Source organism: Monodelphis domestica, chromosome 6 (assembly GCF_027887165.1).
Source record: "Monodelphis domestica isolate mMonDom1 chromosome 6, mMonDom1.pri, whole genome shotgun sequence".
NCBI lineage: Eukaryota > Metazoa > Chordata > Mammalia > Didelphimorphia > Didelphidae > Monodelphis > Monodelphis domestica.
The window spans coordinates 20,038,773-20,055,944 of record NC_077232.1 but is presented as its reverse complement, the minus strand read 5'-3'; positions in this window follow the sequence as shown (position 1 = coordinate 20,055,944).

Below are 17,172 nucleotides of genomic sequence, written 5' to 3'. Positions count from 1 at the left end.
AGAGATAATTGGCAACCACCGGAATTGGAGTCTAATGAGCAGGTGAATGATAATGGTCAGACCTTCCCTTTAGGAAAATCACTTTGGTAGCTCTGTAGAGGATGGACGGGAGAAGGATGAGATTTGAGGCAGTCAGACTAATTAAGAAGCTATCGTCACCGTTCAAGGGAGAGATGATAAGCCCTTGATTGGGGGTGTTTTGTGATCGGTGGCAAGGAGGGGAGATCCAAGGAGCAAACAGGGAAAACTCCATGGAAGAGGTGGACCTTTAAAAATAATCTGGCAGGCAACTCTCTATGATCTCACCTATGTACCTTATCTTTTTTATTTATAGAAACAATGGCTATCGTATCAGATTGCTTTTCCGTCTCAAGGAACTAGGAAGAGAGGGAGAGAATTTGGAGCTCTACTTTTTAAAATAAATGTCCAAAAATTGCTTTTATGTGGAATTAGGGGGGAATAAAATAGTCTTTAAAAATAAATTCTAGTTATCTGCCTCCCCTTGATTAGTATATAAGCCTGAGATGCTTTTCATCTCCGTTTCTGTGGTGGTTGTAGAGCCTTGCTAGAATAAGCACTTAGGAATAACTTTCTTTTCCATAATGCCTTAAATTTACAGGGTTCTTCTTTCACCACAATTCTATTAAGGTAAGTGATGCTGGGGTTGTTGTCTCCCTTATTTGGCTGGCACATAAATCCTCCAAAGTCTACTTCCCATACCTCATTGTGGCATGAAGATGATCCTAGATTCTAGGAGAACAAGGTCTGGAAGGTTCTGCCAAGCTGAAAAGGTTTCAAGTTTTGCCCTGAAATGGACTTTCTTTCTTTTTCCTTCCTTCCTTCCTTCCTTTTTTCCCTTTCTTTCTTTCTTCCTTCCTTCCTTCCCTTCTTTCTTTCTTCCTTCCTTCCTTCCTTTCTTTCCCTTTATCTTCCCTTTTAAAATCAATATTGTGTATTGGTTCTAAGGCAGAGGAGCAGGAGAGGCTAAGCAAAGGGGGTTAAGTGACTTGCCTAGTGTCACACAGCTAGAAAATATCTGAGGCCAAATTTGAACCCAGGATCTCCAGTCTCTACAGCCCGGCTCAATACACAGAGACACTCAGCTGTCCCCCACCTTACCCTTACATCTTTCATCCAAAGATGAACTTGGCCAAATTTTAGGAAGTTCACAACCAGGCTGGCTGAAGAGTGATTGATTCACATTCACGGCGTCACTTTCAGAAACTTGATCATCAACTAGGTGTACTTTAATTTGGGGGATCACCTTTTGCCTTTTTTGTATCCCCAGTGCCTGGTACCTAGTGGGTACTTAATAAATGTTTATTGACTAACTGACTGACTGACTAAACTACTAAAACTGTGGGTCCTTGAAGAATTGAGGTAGAGATAAGTAACTGAGGGATGGCTCCCACTGCATTTCTCTTGAATTCCAGCCCAGAACTCTTTCCTTTATCCAGAGGATATTCAATATAATTGAATTCCTTTGTAATCTATGTGTTTTATTTTATGTATTTAAAATATTTTCCTAAGAAGGGGTACCAGGACTTCACCAGACTGTCAGGGGAGTTCACAAAAAAATTTAAGGACCCCTGATCTGCTTTTCAATAAATACTTTTTGAATCTAATGCAGTTGAAGTGATGAGTGGATGAGGATAAGGTAGGTCATTGCAGTTGGAGAAATAACATGGTTTCTCCTATAGGTAGGTATCTTGATAAATAGAGTACTGTACCTATAGTAGGAAGTATTGAGTTCAGATCCAGCCTGGGACGTTGTCTAGCTATGTGACCTTGAGCAAGTCATTTCACTTCTGTTTGCCTGTAAACCATAAAATGAGGATAATAATATCACTTGCCTCCCAGGGTTGCTGTGAGGATCACATGAAGCCATATTTCTAAAGCACTTAGTACTAGTACATAGTAGGTGCTACGTACAATACTAATACTAATTATTGTTGTTGTTGCTATTGACATTTAAAGAAAAATGTTTACCAAGTTCCTTCTCTTCTTGTCCACAAAAACTGAGAAGAGCTGGAAACACCTTAGAAGTTACTTCATCTTGGGAAACTGGGGCACCAGAATAAAATTCTGAATGAACTTCAATTAATAGAGCCTGGAGTTCAAATCCCACTTTTGCTACTTACCACCAGGGTAACCCAGAGCAAGTCAGTTCAGCTTTCTCGGGCCTCTGTTTCTTCTATAAAATGTGGGGTGGTTAGACTGGATAACCTCCAAGGTTCTTTCCACTCTCAGTTCTTATAACCCTGGCCATCTATCATGTGTCCACAATGGTGAGGGGACTGGAATCCAGCCCACATGGACAGGCTGATGGCAGAACTTGGCATGTTTAGTTTGGAAAAACAAAGATGAGGCAGGGCATTGCGGCTGCCTTCTGGAATCTGAACACCTGTCACATTGGGTAGCAAGGTGGCCCAGTAGATAGAGGGCCAGGTGTGGAGTCAGGAAGACTCATCTTCACAAGTTCAAATCTGGTCTCGGACATTTCTAAGCTGTGTGACCTTGGGAACTGCACTTATTCCTTTTTACCTCAGTTTCTTCATCTGTAGAATGAGCTAGAAAAGGAAATAGCAGACCCCTTCAGTATCCTTGCCAAGAAAGCCCTGAACGGGGAAATGAAGAGTTGGACACAACTGAACATATGAAAGAAGAATTAGGCTAGTCTCTGTGCCCAGCAAAGCTCCTGGTACAGCAGGCACAATAAGTGCCTAAAGATTATTTGATGAATTAATCCACCCCAGAAAGCACAACCAGATGAAGTCAGTGAAATTTGTAGATAGGCAGATTTGACTTGATAGAAGGAAAAACTTCCTGACAACTAAGAGGTACACAAAGTGAGATGGGCGGCCACAGTGAGTAGTGAGGGCTTTCTTTCCCTTCCTTGGAAACCTTCAAGCAAAGGCTGAATGATGATGGCTCGTTGGTATCGTAAGAAAGACATAGATTCAACCAGCGCCAATTCTAAGATTGATCCAATCCCCCTAATTTTAGAGATGAAGAAAGAAAGGACCTAAAAGTTAAATCAAGAGGAATAGAGAGTCAGGCCTGAAGACCAGAGGTCCTGGGTTCAAATCTGATCTGAGACAGTTCCTAAACATTTAACCCCAATGTCTAGCCCTTGCTGCTCTTCTGCCTTAGAACCAATACCTGGTATTGATCCTAAGATGGAAAGTAAGAGTTTAAAAAAAAAAAGTTGAATCGAATTTCCAAAATTATTTATACAATTAGTATATAAAAAGCCAACTATTTACTATCGTGGTGACCTTGAACAAGTCACTTTCATCCATAAGCCTTGGTTTCCTCTCCTGAAAAATGAGGTTAAACAGATTTGAAGCTGGAAGGGACCTTAGAAGTCATCTGATCCAGTAATTTCACAGAAGAGGAAACTGAGGTCTGTAATTTGGTTGTGATTTGGCCAAAGTCACCCCAAAAGAAAGGGAAGAGCTGGGTCTTTTCCCAGTCTAGGGGTCACTCCTCTGAACCTCACTGGGCCTGGATGAGGTGACATCTCACTTCCTTCTAGCTCTAAACCCAAGATCCTTTGAGCTTCTTCCTCCCAATCTAGAGCTCTTCCCAGTTGGCCATCCTACCTCCGGCTAATGGTTTAGAAAGGGATGCTGCCAGAATCCTTGGGAGGACAGTCCGGAGACCCACAAAGGTCGGATGACGATCAGATCACTGACTCAGCAGAAGGTCCATGTAGGGTGCTTGTCTTTGCCTTCAAGGTGGACAGGCTGACTCAGCAGATGCAAGCTGAGCTGCTTTGGCAATTGTAGAAGAACCCATTAGGGGAATGTGCTTTCAACTTTGCTGGCTTCAGCACAAAGAGTGCCACGGAGCCATCTCTGTTCAGCCTTCTGCCAGGCCCAGGTGGAGCTCACTGGTGTCTGCCAGGCCAGGCCTGGTGAAGGCTGGAAGCTCAAGGCCAAAAGAAGGAAATCAGAGACACATATGGGAGATGGGATGGGATCTCACTCTAGAAAGGATTACAGAACTTGGAAGGCAGTGTGGGCAGCCAAAAGAGCATTAGTTTAGGAGTCAAAGGACCTGAGTTCAAATTCTAGCTTTGTCATTTAGAACCTATATTGCCCTGGGGAAGTCATTCAATTTTTGTGGGACTTAGTTTGCTCACTTGGAAAGTGACTGGTCACCTAGAAAGCCTTTGAAGTCCCTTTTGACTCTAGAACAAATATCCTACGACCCCATGATCATTTCTCTAGGTCTTCACTTTCTTATCTGTAAAATGGGGATGTTGGGAGAGGACATCCAAAATCTCTTCTAGCTTTAAAGCTTTGGCCTTCCCAGAAAAACTGGCCTATTGGCCATTTCCCATACCCAACATTCCATGCCCTTGTCCAGGTAGTGTTCTCCATGCCTGGGTCTCCTTACTCACCCCCGGCTCTTGGAATCCCTACCTCCCTTTAAGGCTCAGATTTAGTGGGTCCATCTCAATTTCTCCAAAAATTCTGCCCCTCCCAATCAATCGTATTGCATTCATCTGGTACTTATCCAAGTGCATGTCAAATCTCCACCATAGAAGGAATATAAACTCCTCGAAGGTAGGGATCTTGTTTTGTTCTTTGGATGCTAGGCATCTAGCATAGTGCTTGGAACATAACATGGACTTCATGGTTGTTCAGTTATTTTTCAGTTGAGTCCAACTCTTCACGACTCCATTTGGGGTTTTCTTGGCAAAGATTCTAGAGTGTTTTGCTATTTTTCCAGCTCATTTTACAAATGAGGAAACTGAGGCAAACAGTTTAAATGACTTGCCCAGGATAACAGAGGCAGCAAGTGTCAGAGGCCAGATTTAAACTCATGAAGGGAATCTTCATGATTTCCAGGTCTGGTACTGTACCTGCTGTGCTACCTTGCTGCCCCAATGGGTACTTAATAAGAGTTTTTAAGTTACATGATTAATTGAAGTCATCCATCTGGGACATGAGCCCAGGTCTTCTGACTCCTGCGTCCAGCTCTTTCCACTGACATACGAGTGGTCATAGCATTTCTGAGCCCTTTTCCTTCTCTGCCAGCTTGGCCCATAGCTGGTTCTACCTCTCAGGCCCTAAAGTTCTTTATGTTTGTGGCCATCTAATACTCTACCTTGAATGGGAGCCTCCCCAACCCCAGGAGGATGTCCTGGGCCAGGCTCCACATTTCAGCATTGGACTAAAACCACTAGAATTCTGGGAAGCCAAGAGAGTGGCCCATAGAACTTCCGTCTTACCTTTCATTTTTCCCCATTCCTAAAGGGACCCTCTGCCATGACTCAGTGGCATTGTAGACTGGAAAGAGGCCTGGAGATGGGGTTAGGGGACCCAAATTCAAAACCTGGCTAATTCTGTGGCTAGGGTCATTGTACTAATCTGAGTCTCAGTCACTGCATCTGGAAAATGGAGATAATATTCTCTACCTCAATTGTTGTAAGAAAATAATAACCCATATGTGTACATCAATTCAAGTTCATAAAGTACCTTCCCCTGAAATTCTGCATGCCATTTATATGCCCTACAAGCCAAACAAGTTACTTAATCTCTTTATTGCCTTTGGGGTCAAAGACAAAGTCTTCAGTTTGGCACTGGACAGCCTTTCCAACTTGGCTATCCTTTTCTAGCTTCCTGATCATGGCTGCCCTTGCACATCCTCATCCTTTCAGCCACTGGCTTGCTGGCTCTTACCTAGTCTTGCATTCTTAGTATTCTATAATAGTCCCAGTGTCTTTGTATGGCTTCTCTCCAACATCCAGAAAGCCTTGCCTCCTCCAAATCTTCCTCGTAGCATCCCTTTTGTTGTTCGGTCATTTTTTCAGTCACCTTCAACTCTCCATGGCCCTCTTTAGGCACCTCCACCCCCATTTAGCATACCCATCTTCTGCCCAAAGGGTGCTAAAAGACTGTCTGCCCTTTGATCCAGCCATAGCACTGCTGGGTTTGTACCCCAAAGAGACAATAAGGAAAAAGACATGTACCAGAATATTCATAGCTGCGCTCTTTGTGGTGGCCCAAAATTGGAAAATGAGGGGATGCCCTTCAATTGGGGAATGGTTGAACCAATTGTGTATCTGATGGTGATGGAATACTATTGTGCTCAAAGGAACAATGAACTGGAGGGATTCCAAGTGAACTGACAGGACTCCCAGGAATTGATGCAGAGCGAAAGGAGCAGAACCAGGAGAACATTGTACACAGAGACTGATACACTGTAGTACAATCAAATGTAATGGACTTCCCCATTAGTGGCAATGCAGTGGTCCTGAACAAGTCAGAGGGATTTATGAGAAAGAACACTATCCACATTCAGAGGGAAAACTGTGGAAGTAGAAACACAGAAGAAAAACAACTGCTTGATTACATGGGTCGAGGGGATATGATTGGGGATGTAGATTCTTACCACTCTTCTGCCTTGGAACCAACACATGGTATTGATTCTAAGGTGGAAAGTAAGGGTTAAAAAATAAAATTTAAAAAAAAAAGCTTGTTTCCTTCCATTCCCTTGCTTAGTAGATCTTGAAGCAATAAAATCCTTGCTCTGACTTCCTTTGTCATTAACATTGTCCAGGGCATGAATTTTCAGGTTATGATGTAAAAAAAAAAAAAGGATAGCGAAGGGAGACAGATTCCACTGCCTTTTCTTCTTGTTTTAACACTGGGTCTCCCAAACACCCCAAGGCTGCAGGTGTTACTCATGGGCACCATCCCACTACTTTGGGGCAATAAAAACTTTGATCTGCTTCATTTTTTCTGCCCTGAGCTGGTTTGCTCCTCCTCAGGCACTTGGGGGGCCCCTGAACCTGGGGCTTCGTGAAATTGATGCCAAACAGTGCCTCCACTCTAGCAGGGGAGCCCACCGAAGCTCAGACCCCCCCAAAGCTGGAGATCTGCCAGCTTCTGCCAGTTTCAGTCCTCAGCATATTATAGGTGGAAGCCATCACCACACCTGGCTGTTGTTAGGTACTCAGTTTTTAGGTATGTTTATATTATTACAATGTCAAAACATCCAGTAACAAATGGGAAAGAAAAAGCCAACACTTGCAACACTATTTTCTTCCATGATCTAATCCAGTGGTGCTGCTTGCAGGCAGTAACAACAGGGCTCCCTTGTGCCCATGAAGAATGAGTCAACCCTGGGGAGCTTTGACTTTAATAAAGGCTTATTGGACTGAAGTTAAGTACTTATTCCTGGCAGGGAACTCAGTAGCTCCCAAAGAAGTCCACTCCACTTCTGGACAGCTTTAATCATTAGGAACCTTTTCTTCCCATCTGATTAGCAACAGGCCAGTGAATTTCACATACTCCTCTCCCCCAGCTGCACCTAGGAGGGGGCCCGGGCTACGGTGGGTCCCTTCCCCCCATTCCACTTAGATGCAAATCTATTGGGACATTCGTAACGGTACCAAGCAGGTGGAAAGATGGCGCCGCAAACCATTGCTCTGTGAAATAGACTTGTGAAACTAGACTTCCTCCTTCTAAATGGCAGTTGGACTTGTCTGTGGAAAGACTAGAGAGTGTGAAGAGAAAGGGGGTGGGTTTGAGATCTGGCTCTTGCCTTCATCAACTCACTTGCACCATCCTAGGTAGCCTCCCCTTTCCAAACTCATTCATACCCTCATCTGTGAGTGCCCCAAGGCCCTTGAGGGTCCTCGACCTCCTCCCCCATTCTGGCCACATCTCTTTTCCTTTCCCAGCTCATCTCCCATAAATTGAATGTTGGTGGTGGAGTTGGGTGGGGAGTAGGATGAGAAATCCAGTCAATGAGGTTCTTCAAGGACATCAGGAAGACCTGGGGTTTTATTAACCCCTTACCTTCCATGTTAGAATGAATACTATGTGTTGATTCTAACACCAAAATGCAATAAGGACTAGGCAATGGGAGTTATATGATTTGCCCAGTGACACACACCTAGAAAGTGTCTGAGGTCAGATTTGAATCCTGGACCTCTCATCTCTAGACGTGGCTTTCAATCCACTGAGCCACTTGTCTGGCCCTAGAAGACCTGGTTTTGAACCTGAGCTCTGCCACTTGTCTTGGTGACCTTGGGCAAGTAACTTAACTTTCCTGAGCCTCTTTCTTCACCTGCAAAATCAGTAAACTGAACTCTATTATAATCTCATCTTCAGTCACTCTTCTGGTCTTTTCTCTGCTGGCTACAAACATACTTGACTCTTCCCCAATCCTGAAAAGTCTTCACTGGACCTTACCATTTCCCAATTTTATCTTCCTATATCTCTCCTCCCTTTAATAGTCAAATTCCTAAAAACAAATCAATAATCGGAGAAGCAGCTAGATGAGTCAGTGACTTGAAAGCCAAGTCTAAGGATGGGAAGTCTTGGATTCAAATCTGGCCCGAGACACATCCTAACTCTGTAGCTATGGACAAGTCACTTAATCCCCATTGTCTACCCTTTACCCCTCTTCTTCTTTGGAATGAATACATATTGATGATTCTAAAATAAGAGGCAAGAGTTATATTTTTTTTAAAAAAACACAATAATAATCTTGCCTATGTTCAATACCTACACTTCTAGTGCAAATACCAACAACATGGAAATGGGTTCGAATCAAGAACACATGTGATACCCAGTGGAATCGTGCATTGGCTATGGGAGAGGTGGTGGGAAGGGGCGGGGGTGGGGGGGAGGAAAAGAAAATGATCTTTGTTTCCAATGAATAATGTTTGGAAATGACCAAATAAAATAATGTTTAAAAAAAAGAAATTAAGGGAAATAAAACATGTATTTGAACAAAAAAAAAATACCTACACTTCTTTATTCTCTCTCACAAATCCACCCTTTGCAGAATGGCTTTTGACTTCATCATTCAACAGAAAACTGTTCTCTCCAAAGTTACCAATAAGTTTTAATTGTCAGTGTCCTTTTCTCAGCCCTCATCCTTCTCTCTTTCAATGTGGAGGAATTGAGAGATTAGAACAGTAAGTGAGAGTGAGAATTAAGGCAATTGAGTGAACCACAATGACTATTTTGTGACTCATTTCTGGAGCTAGTCAGAATTTCTATTTAATTCCAGCTCAATTTTGTCATGTGTGAAAATGTTATTCAATTATGGGAATTGGGAGTAAACCTTATCGAATTGTTTGAACCTACCCATGCATTGCTGGGAAGTTGGACCACTTCTTCCTATGGTTTAGAGACCCTTAACCAAAGACCTAGGTCATGCTGATTAGAAACCTAAATCCAAAAATTGATGCAAGTTTTCTCACAATTATATATCTCAAGCAACCTATATGTCTTACCTGAAAACTGGTCAATTATTATTTCCATGTTCCTTTGATTGTTCACAGACACTTGGGCAGGAAGATCTTTTTCTAATTTAAGGAAATTGCTCTTGTATTCTCCCTCTCTCCCAACTTGGCAATTCCCCAATATTTTCTCCAATTAATAAATCACATTACCCAATGTTGTATCCTGGTTGTTTTCTTTCAATTAACTGGTCTTATTTGACTGTTTTTAATGTATAAAAGTTTGTCTCCTCCAGTATTTGGGGTCCAGCCCTAAGCTGAGGAAGGAGCCTAGTCCCGATTTATTAGGTAATTGCCATATATTGCTTAATAAGTCAATATACTCAGAAAGTAGAACCTTTGTTTCTTTAGTCCTTTCACCCACCACAATGAAGCCTTTGACACTGTTGATCTCTCCCCCATCCTGCATATGTTCTCCTCTCTGGGTTTTCATGAATTTGTTCTTTTTTCATTCTCCTCCTAGCTATCTTAACTATTCTTTCTCAGTCTTCTTTGATAGTTCATCAAGCATATCATGCCCCCTAGCTGTGAGTGTGCCCCAACTGTGTCTTCAGTCCTTTGTTTGATAGATGTGTCTTTGTGTGTGTGTGTGTGTGATCTGTGTATCTGGAGCTGATCATTAAATTTTCAGTGTGATAATTTATACGTTACAAGGAAAGTGCTTGATTTATTGTTTTGTTAATTGTCTAGACTTGAGAAAATAATGGTGAAAATACTAATAAAGGATTAATCTTAAAACTGTATCATAAGAGGGGGCAACTGGGTAGCTCAATGGATTGAGAGCCAACTCTAGAGATGGGAGATCCTGGGTTCAAATCTGGCCTCACACACTTCCTAGCTATGTGACCCTGGGCAAGTCACTTAATCCCCATTGCCTAGTCCTTACCACTCTCCTGCCTTGGAACCAAAATATTGATTCTAAGTCAGAAGGTAAGAGTTTGGGGGGTTTTAAGTGTATCAGAGAGGCAGCCAGGTAGCACAGTGGATAGAGTGGTAACTGGGGAATCAAAAGGACCTGGCTCAAATCTGGCCTCAGACAGTTCCTAGCTGTATAACTCTACGTAAGTCAGAACTCTGTTTGCCTAACCCTTGCTCTTCTGTCTTAAGAGTTGTTCTTAAGACAAAAAACAAGGGTTTGGGGTTTTTTGTGTGTCATACATAAAATTTCTTTTCCTAGAGAGCATGTTGTTAAACATTTAAAATTTACCTGGATCTAGCCCTAGTTTCAGTTATGCATCTTTAATCAAGCTCAGCTCAGACTCAGACTGGATGCTCTAGCACCAGCTCAATCTCAGCATGTCCGCATATGAACGTATCATCCTTTCCCAAAAACCAATGTCTCTTCTGAACTTCCCTGTTTCTGTCAAGGATACCATCATCCATCCAGTCATCCAGAGTCAAAACCATATTGTCATCATACTCTCCTAACTCTCCCTTTAAACGTCCAACAGGGGTGCAGCTGGGTGACTCAGTAGATTGAGAGCCAGACCTAGAGATGGGAGGTCCTAGGCTCAAATCTGGCCTCAGACACTTCCCAGCTGTGTGACCCTGGCCAAGTCACTTGACCCCCATTGCCTAGCCCTTACCACTCTTCTGCCTTGGAACCAATCACCAGTATTGACTCCAAGACAGAAGGTAAGGGTTTTTAAAAATAAATAAATAAATGTCCAACAGTCTTCTCATTTCTATTTCCACAACATCTTTTACATCCATGCCCATCTTTCTTTTTACAAGATCAGCAGTTTAGTTCAAGTCCTTCCTCAATGATCTCCTTACTATTCTCCCTGCCTCTGTTGTCTCCCCTTTAATCCATTTTCCATACAGTTGCCAAGTACGGTTCTGGATACTTCTCTTCCCTACTCAATAAACTCCAAAGGTTTTCTAATGTTTATAGGAGCTGATACTTATAAAACTTCTGTTTAGTTTTTTTTAACTTCATAATCCAGCCCCAACCTACCTTTCCAAAGATATTATACACTATTCTTATTCCCACACCATGGATCAGCCAAATTGGGTTTCTTGATATTCCTCATTATCTTCATCTGGGAAAATAAGTTGCCTGGGCTAGATGGTCAAGATTTCTTTGTAAGTCTCTAAATCAACAAACCTCTAAGCCAGTGATGGTGAACCTTTTAGAGATAGAGTACTAGGTTCCATCCCCACCCCACCCCCACACTGAGTGCTGTGCCCATCACCACATCAAGTGCCAGGCATGTTCTGCCCCTCCCTCTTTACCCCACACAGGAAAGAGAGAAAGCACCCCCATCGGACTGCTGAACAGAGGGATAGGTAAAATGAGAAATGTCCTTAGGGAGTGTAGAGGGGGGAAGGGAGTGGCCCAAGCACTTGGCTCCCCTTCAGCTCTACCACCTGTGAGCTGCCTACCCTACTCACTATGTACTCCCATTGTGCTGTTGGGCAGAGTGTTGAGTGATGTGAAAAAATGTCATCAGTCACAGTGGAGAGGGGAGAGGAGCAACTACATCTGAGTCCTTCTGCCTTTCTAGTAACAAATTGGAGAGGTGGGGAGGGTCCACATGTCCACAGAGAGTGCTCTGCATGCCATGTTTGGCATCAGTGCAGTAGATTTGCCATCACTGCTCTAAGCTAAGCTCTTCCTCCCCTACCTTCTTCCAGTATCCATTCACTGTCCCCATGACAATGGTCCCATTCTCTGGGAGCTTATAGGAATGCCATACTCATTGATGAAAACTGGTAGCATGACTAACAAGTATGCAAGTGGAAATGCACTCCCTTTCCCTAGTTTATGAGAATGAATTCTCTCCCTTATCCAATTTCCCTATAGCTCTGCATGCAGAACACTTCTACCATCACCCTTTGAATCATTCCTGTGTACATGTAACACTACTTGAGAGAGTAAGCTCCTTGAGGGAAGGGGCTGTATTACCTTTATCTTCAGGGCCCAACACAGGACTGCAAACATTAACAGCCACTTTATAAACATTTCTTGAGTTAAAAGCCACTGTGTTCTACATCATACAAAGAAATTAAAACAAAGGGGGCGTAAGACTGAGCCTGATATATGCAGAGTTTGAAGGCTCTCTAATGCAGATAGGAATGAACTGGGCAGCTTCCCCTCACTGGAAGCCTTCAATAGCCTGGATGAACACTTTGGAGCCAGAGGGCCTGGGTTCAAATTCTGACTCCTCTATTTCCTCCTTGTATAACACTGGGCAAATCAACCTCCTCCTCTGTAAAATGAGGGAGCTGGTCTGGAAACTAAGGTCCCTGATAATCCTGCAGTCCTGGAGTTCTTAGCCTTGGTTTCAACCCAGAACTTGCTAACTAACCTTCAGCAAACAACCTAAAATAATGTAAGACCATCTAAGGCAAATGAGCTGTAGTGGGATATAATGGATAGTCCATTTTAGAATCAGCAAGACATGGGTTCAAATCTTGGCTATGACACAATGGCTGTATAACCCTAAGAAAGATCATGCCCCAAGGCAACTCTAAATCTATAACCTATCCAGCAGGTACCAACCTGAATTGATAGAGGGAGTGTCCTCATCTGGAGTTATCTACACCAGCAGAATCACATCTGATTCCCCCCTCCAAAAAAGATGCCTGGGGAGCTGTCAAATTTAAATCCACTTTGCCTTTAATCCAATCATGCAAAGTCCATTCATTTTGATAAGACAGTTGATGCTTTTGCACTTTGTGGCCATCAACTTTAGAAAAAGCTGCCTCATCATCACTCTTCAATCTGCCATAGTATCTGCTTCTAAGTAACTGATGTGAGGCCCTTTCTTATTCCTGCCCCATCCAATCAGCCAGAGAGGTCAAATTGCATTCCACAGTTCACTGAAATGGGGAAATAGTTCCTTTTTAAAACCTGACCAGGCTACATAGATGCACAACCACAACCAGGACAGGTCAACCAGGGTCTTGCCTTGGGGTAGCACCATTTGTAGGACAGAAAGAATACTAGTAGTCTTTCAGTGGGTTAAAAAGCTGAGCTCAGCAGTTTCTTTCTTGCCCTACTCCTCAGTCTCTAGCCCTCCCAGAAGCAACCTCATCCCAGAGTCTCATAGCTCCCTCCCCTGGATCTGTCTTTAAAAGTTGACTTGAGAAAAGTCCATATTTGGTACCATTTGCTCAATGTAGAAAAACTTGTTAATTTTGAGCCTATTCCTTATTCTAAATGCCTCAGGAGCTAGAAGTAAGGAGAATCGCCTAGTGCAGTGATGGTGAACCTTTTAAAGACTGACTGACCAAACTGCAACCTTGATGCTGCATGCAAGCCCCTTCCTTGCCTTACCCCAGACAGGGGAGGGAGGAAGAACTCCCATGGGCTGCTGGGGAGAGGGGCAAATGAAGTGAGAAATGTCCTCAGGCACATATGAAGAGGGGGAGGGGAGCAGCTCCCTCTGGCACACATGCCATAGGTTTGCCAACACAGACCTAGTGCTTCTTGCTTTAGAGGGTCAGAGTACCCCCCAGGTCTGCCAAGCAAACTCCCTCATTTTATGTTTCTTATAAAACATAAGAACCTGGATTTAGAACTAGGAAGGGACCTTTGACACCATCTAGCTTGAACTCATCATTATGTGCAGGGAGAAACTAAAGTTCAAGAGAAAGAATAAGCTAAGTACAGCTAAGAAATCATTGTGCATGTGGCACAATGGATAGCATGGTGTCTAGAGGAGGGGTCCCCAAACTTTTTACACAGGGGGCTAGTTCACTGTCCCTCAGACCATTGGAGGGCCAGACTATAAAAACCTAACCCTAGCCCTAACCCTAACCCAGCAGCAGTACACACAGTGTGGAATCCCCTCCCCCAGATCTCTGCTCACCATGCTGATGTCTTCCATTGTGCAGCCACATAATCCTTTGCACAGTGCCTCATTCTAAGACACCATGCAAAGGATTATGTCACTGGAAGTACATGAGTGACACTGTGCTTTGTGGAGTTGCTACATAGTGCTCCTCTCACCAACCACCAAGGAAAGAGGTACCCCTTCCAGAAGTGTGATGGGGGCTGGATACATGGCCTCAGGGGGCCGCATGTGGCCCACGGGCTGTAGTTTGGGTACCCTTGGTCTAGAGTCATGAATGCTAACCTTCATGAGTACAAATCTGGTCTCGCTGGCTGTATGACCCTGAGTAAGTCATTTAACCTTGTTTGCCTCAGTTTCCTCAACTGTCAAATGAGCTGGAGAAGGAAATGGAAAACCTCTCCAGTATATTTGCCAAGAAAACCTAAAAAAAGTTACAAAGAGTTGGACATGACTGAATTCCAAAGAAGTGGTAAAGCTAGGGTTCAAACTGGGGTCCTGTCTCCCCATACCAGTATCCTCTAAAGTGACTATAATATCACATGAGACAGAACACAGAAAGGCCTGGATGGTGAGGGTACGTGAAAAAGGGTAACTAAAAGCCATAGTACAAGCCTGAATCCACTCTAATCCCAACCCCCTTTACCTTTCTCTTGTAGCTAGGATCAGGAAGAGTCCCATTTTAGAAGTGAACGTGAGTGGGGCTTGGCATACAGCAGCTACAAAGATGATAGAAGGCTGGGCAGCCCACAGAGGGCACTGTGGACCTGCAGTTCTGCCTGCATCATTCTGGCTGCCAATTCCTGCCCTGGGTTCTCTGAGCCTTGAAATATATGGGTCCTGGGCCACAACCACAAAAGCTCCAATGTCGAACCCAAGTTTATAAAAAGGTCCTAGAATTTTTTTTTAGGCTAACTTCCTGGGTAGGCAACAGAAACAATAGGGAAAAGAAGTTTGTCGTCTCCATGCAACCCCTCTTACCCAGGGACTCTTAATCCATTTGGGGGGGATCTGGTAATGGTGAAAAGGATCTCTTCTTGGAATTTTGCTGTTCAGTTGTATCTGACTCTTAATGACCCCACTTGAGGTTTTCTTGGCAAAGATACTGGAGTTGCTGGCCATTTCCTTCTCCGAGACATTTTACAAATGAGGAAACTGAGGCAAACAGGGTAAAACAATTTGCCCAGGGTCACACAGCTAATAAGGGGCCTTGAACTTAGGAAAATGAGTGTTCTGGATCCCAGGCCTAGCACTTTATCCAGTGCATTATTCTAGAATAATACTTCTTCAAAATTGAAGCAAATGCTAAATTTGAATTAAATTAGTTAAAATGAAGATATAGAGTATTTTTACCCATCCAAGTTCACAGACCCCCTGAAAGTTATCCAAGGATTCCTGTGGGATATCCAGATACAAGGTTAATAATCTCTGGTTTCGAGAAGAATTATTTCTTTGGAGGAGGTTCCAGTTTATGCTACTTGTCCTACCTAACTACATAGTCTACTTAAAGACCCCCATTTTATCCAAGTGGCATGGCCCTTGGGGGTATGTCCTTTTTACACTATAAATAGTATTCTTTTTTATTTTTTAAACCCTTACTTTCCATCTTGGAATGTATTGGTTCCAAGGCAAAAGAGTGGTAAGGGCTAGGCAATGGGGGTTAAGTGACTTGCCAAGGTCACACCACACAGTTAGGAAATGTCTGAGGTCAGACTTGAACCCAGGACCTCCCATCTAGAGGCCTGGCTATCAATCCACTGCACTACCCAGCTGCCCCCAAGAAATCTACTCATTACACTCAGTTAACTGAAATCACTTTCTCCCAAGCTGCCAAAGCTATCTTGACTGGTAATTCCAATGGTCTTTGCTTGACTTCTCTGGAGTTAGTTTCCAAAGTACTTTACAAACACAGATTCTCTCAAGTCTTGGGACAATGTTAGCTTTTAAAAACAGATTACACAAAGACTTTTAGGACACTGACAATCTCATTTGATCCTCACAACAACTATTACTATTATCCTCAATTTACAGATGAGGAAACTGAGGCGAATAGAGGTTAAGGTGCTTGCCAAGTGACACATGGCTTAATCTCAGGTCTTCCTGACTCCAAAACCCAGGTTTTGTACACTGTGCCATTTGGCTGGCTTTGCTGCTCACCATCCTTCCTAGATATCCTCTCCTCCCTCAGTTTTTATGACACTGGTCTTCTCTGGTTCTCTTACTTGTCATGATTATCTCTTTATTGCTGGATCCTTATTCAGATCTCACCATCCCATAACCACAAGGGTCCCAAAGCTAAGGCTTAGGCTCCCCTTTCTCTCTAGGGGATTCTCTTTGGGGAATCTCATTGGCTCCCCTGAATTGAATCATTTCTAACCAGGTGACTGTAAGGTCTATGTATCCAACCTTTCTCTCTTGAGTTCTGGGGCTTTATTGTCATCTTCTGCTTGGATGTTAGCTTCCCAGATGTTTTGTTGAGTTATCATTTGGTCATTTTTTCCCAGTAATATCCAACTCTTCATGACTCCATTTGAGATTGTCTTGGAGAAGATACTGGAGTGATTTGCTATTTCCTTCTCCAGCTCATTTGACAGATGAGGAAACTGAGGTAAATAGGGTTGAGTGATTTGTCCAGGGTCACTCAGCTAGGGTCGACAGGACAATTTTGAATGCAGAAAGATGAGTCTTCCTGACTCTGGAACTGGCACTCTATCCACTGCACCACCTGGCTGCCCTATCTCAAACTATATCCAAAACAGAACTCATCCCATCCCATCTGCCCCAAACCTCTTCATCTCCATTCTTTCCTGTTTCCATCCAGGGCACCACCATCCACTCTGGCACCTTCAATCACAATTTCAGTTGTCCTCAAGTGTTCCCTCTCATTCACTCTTCACCCTTTGGCCTTCCTTGCTTTTCTCCACCATCCATCCCTTTGCTCTCCACTTCTAAGGCCAGCATCTTAGTTTGGCTCCTCATCACTTCCTACCTGGACTATGGTAATTACAGCATGCTTGCTGTCTCTCCCCATGCAATTCACCCTCCGCCATCTGCCAAAATCACCTTCCTAAAGCAGTCACCTGTTTATAGCACTTCTCTGCT